The sequence below is a fragment of the Austrofundulus limnaeus genome, unplaced genomic scaffold, assembly GCF_001266775.1.
Source record: "Austrofundulus limnaeus strain Quisiro unplaced genomic scaffold, Austrofundulus_limnaeus-1.0 Scaffold35, whole genome shotgun sequence".
NCBI classification, from domain to species: domain Eukaryota; kingdom Metazoa; phylum Chordata; class Actinopteri; order Cyprinodontiformes; family Rivulidae; genus Austrofundulus; species Austrofundulus limnaeus.
Genome location: NW_013952437.1, coordinates 832,592 through 837,130, shown reverse-complemented (window position 1 = coordinate 837,130; position 4,539 = coordinate 832,592).

Below are 4,539 nucleotides of genomic sequence, written 5' to 3'. Positions count from 1 at the left end.
GTGTGTGTGTGTGTGTGTGTGTGTGTGTGTGTGTGTGTGTGTGTGTAATACCAAAATATGTCATGAAACCCTGTATGGATTTTAATGAAACTGTCAAAAAAAAAATGATTTGCTGCACATAGATTCAAGATGGCTGCCACAGCTAATTGACTTTAGCCAGCACCAACAAAAATACTAGCTATAAAGACTATAACTTAGTCAATGTCCTGATGCATCTCAGTAATCCAGGTAAAAAATCAGAAGGAAAAAAAATTGTATAGGTCCTCTGGACGGGTTCTTCTTTAATGAAACGTTTCGTCTCTCCTCCAAGAGACTTCTTCAGTCTGAGAGTTTCAGGCAAAATGCAGGCTTTTAAGTCCTGCCTCCAGGAGACTGATACTCACATCACATGACTATGGTTCACAGGTGACTCATACAAATATGTCATGAAACCCTGTATGGATTTTAATGAAACTGTCAAAAAAATGATTTGATGCACATAGATTCAAGATGGCTGCCACAGCTAATTGACTTTAGCCAGCACCAACAAAAATACTAGCTATAAAGACTATAACTTAGTCAAGTTTATAGATATTTTGCTAAAAACTGGGTAGCTGAGAGTCAAATTTTAGTTTTGACTATTGGAGTCAACTGTGTTTACTGAATGATAACTTTTGAAGCCCATTTAATTCCAAATGGCCGCCTCAGCTAATCAACCAATTTGCTAAAAATAGCCACATCTCAGTCAGTTGTGCAGATGTGGAGCTAGTTTGAAATAGTAGCTAAGAGTCATTTACAACATGTACTCTAACAGTGACCTCTTGTGGTGCTGCAAAAGATTGTGCATTTTTCTAAATTTAATCAAAACAGCAACAACTCCATCATTTATAAGTTAGCCAAGATTAGCAAATAAAAAGAACAAGTACATCCAAGGCAGGGTGTCAGAAATAGAGCAAAACTTCCTCACCTCAAAAATAAAAACCCACATTTTTGACAAGAGATTTCTATGGCAGAAACTGCTTTGTTTTGCTCTCAGAAGGATTCCTTGTTTCTGCACCAAAAGATTTATGACAACCAGTTACTCCCGGCTGCTGCAGGTGTCAGTTAAAGAGATGGATGCACTGCAGCTCATCACCTCTGCTTGGTGATSCTAAACTTTTTGGAAGAAAACAGCAGAAGAAAAGTAAAAAAAAACTTCTGATAAGGCATGGGTGACCACGACACCGATAACCGCTGAGTCATAACCGACCAACCTGCACCGTCACTGTGGGTGACGTGGAGAGACGAAGGGAAAAACGGCCATGCAGTGATTTTAAGCCACAGTGCAATTATGCAAATGAAATCATTGGACTGTAGAGCTGCAGTTTAGTTCCAGCGCAGAAGCTTATTGATCAGAGTAGGAAGGCGTGCAACTGAGAGGGAGAGAAAAGATACAGTCACACGAGTAGGGGAGAAGGTAGGTTTTAAATAAGGCTTTAATAAGGCTTTAATAAGTTTGGTCCGTTAAAAGACCTTTCTTTGATGCCTTATCCCAAAGATGGTAGTTAAAACACATGCATATCAATAAAAGACATTAAAATTTAACTTGTTTGAGCTGCATGATTTCAGGTTTCTAAATGAATCATGCTTGTCCTTTGTTTGCTTGTCCTTTATAAAATTTCTTTTACATATTTTTTTATGTTTTGAAATCACTTAATCAGCAATAATTACTTTTTCTATTTGTTCCTATGATTGGTTACATTTACTTGCCACCATAAAAAAATGTTTCACACTTTTCTCAGTCATTTAAACCAGTGGTTCCCAAAGTTGGGGTCGGGACCCCACTGTGGGTCCTGAAATATCAAGGTGGGTTCTTGAACAGATTTTCAGAATTAACTACATTTTAAAATTACTACTAGCAACAGTTTTTTGCCTTAGTTGTTACAAAAGAGTGAGATGTACTTAAAAATGTTTTTGTCTTGAATGGGTGTTAATGTAATTTCATTTTGCTCTGCACAATGACAATGAAGGCATCATCAATCAATCTGATTCAATYAGCATAATGAACATCGTTATGTCCTTGTTTACCTTGTTTATTTGACTTGATAACAATGTTTATCGCCCACAAATAATTGCGGGAACGGGTTCCTGCTGCTATTCTGTGGGTCAAACACTGAAAAGGTTGGAAACCGTTGATTTAAACTCATAAGTTACTCATTATTTAAACTTTGTTATGATTATATTGTTTGTTAAATTAGACAGAAAGTTGCAAATAAGTCACTTTATTCGACGCATTATAAACCCAGTTCTGACTTTTTAAAATATCTCTTTCCAGAAAGGTTGTCTAGATAAACTCATGTTGTGTTTGTATGTATTTATGCTTTTTCCTGGCAGACATTTTGACTTTTAAAGTAACTAGAAGCAAAATGTTATACAGTAGAAGTACCTGGAACCACAAATTGGTTTAATTGTTTAACACAAAGAAAAAAAGGAGCAATAGGTTTGCCATTTCTTACTGTCACAAGTCAAAAATGTTTGTCATGAAAATATTTTATTATGCTGTATAGACTGCAGAGCAGCTGTAAACCAGCGACTGGTCTTATTAACTTGGCTGGTCTGTGTGGATCATCCATCTCTGTTGCATCAAGCTCTGACGCTCTGTTTTCACCATACATTTGTTTTTCTGTTCATTCTGCCCATGCTCTGCAGCTGCTGGATGCCAGGAGAACCAAGGTTTGTCCCTATGTTTGCACCACGTGTTTGAGTGCACAACATAGAGTCACCTTCAGTGTGGCGTGTTTTTTTTCTTTTCCAACACCTGGCGATCCCTCGTCTAAACCTTTGACCTCCCCCTCTGCCCCTCCCAAAACAAGTGACAATATTGTTCCTTCATCCAAAGAAGTCTGCATCCTTTCTTCCTTACACCTCCACACAATTCCACATCAAGACTGGGAAACTGAAAGTACTTTAATGTGATTTTCTTTGTGTTTTTCTGTCAGTTTAAACCTGTAGTGCTCTGTCACAAACCCTAACCACAGTACTGAATGCTGGATTAATTTTGAGGAAGAAAGCTTTTCTGTTTGTGGATTGATCTTAGTTTCAATCTTGCTTTCTCTCAGGCTAGCTTCAGATTCAGCCAAAGTACGTAGGTGTTTGACAGAAATGTGGCCCCAAACAGTTTTGTCTTAAAACCAAAACAAAAAACTTTAACAGACAATAAAAATGCACATGGGTGAGAAGTTAAAAGGAGCAACCCAAGGTGTTAGGTGTACTGCAGGGATCTAGACCATTTTTTTTACATTTTGWTAAAGGAGTTGGAGACATACTTTATACCAATAGTTCAGATCTCGATTCCGTAGCTCAGATATGAATAATTATTATCTTATCTGTTGCAGACCAGATTGATAAGCCAACAGTCATAATGAGTACAAACAAAACCTGAAATGAACAGCGAAGTCAGCATTGAGCCACTGCTAAAGAATGATTTCTGTTTAGACAGGTGGGTTATGTGTACAAGGAATAGACAGGTACCATTGTTAGAAATTTTTTTTATTAGTTCAGGACAATGTTTTGTTGAAATCAATTTTATTTTTTAATATTTCTCTGTGTTAGAAGTGACTGTTAACTGCCGCTAGCCTAAATGCTAACTACTGTTGTCCAATCTGTTCTGTCCCAATTCTCAATTTTTTGCACRCTTGTAACCTGAGCACTCATACACTTCGACTGAATCCACAATTCACAGAGTGGTGTAGGTGTAGGGTACGCACTGAGCATTGGGACTGGGCCTAAAACACCCAGACAAGATGGCAAACTGCTCAATCAGAACAGCCACATGGACTGGCAGAAGAGGTGAGTCTTATGTGGTTAGAGTCCAAACATCGAACCAGGAGGAGGTCCACCAGGAGTCAGGAGAGACCAGCCAAACTCAGACAGGATACAGCACAGCTGGGCCATCACCATCCTGCAACTGCACAGTCKTATGTAAAACAAATGGAACAAACAGCCTCAGGCCATAACAACCCTTGAAATGCAAAACTGACAAAAACAAACAAATAAATAAATAAATAAAGGAGTATTTGCGTGAACTGCCATGAATCTTTTGTTCGTCATTTTTTAAGACAGCAGCAGTTCTTGTTTTGGCCCTGCACGGACTAGCCATTARCTCATCAAACTGTTCTGCAACCGATAAGATGATAATTGTTCATACCCTTTCCACAGATCCCTGTTTCAAACAATCTGAACTATTCCTCTGTGTTGTTGACCAAAACACAGTCTCTCATGGTATTAGGCTAAATAATGATGTCACATTAGTCGCTGCTACCGACACGCCGGTTAGATGACCAGTTTTCAGGCTCCTGCCATCTTTGTTCTATTGCCATCTCAATACAAAATGCAGCCAAGCATGATTGAATGTCAATAGATTAACTTCACCATTCGCTGCACCCGTGTTTCAGCATCTGTTGTGCTTCTGCACTCATTAAATTTACTCTTTCCTTCAATTTGTCACCCATCTGTGTGCAAAGCTCTGTGGTTTATCATTTTGTTACACACACACACACACACACACACACACACACACAC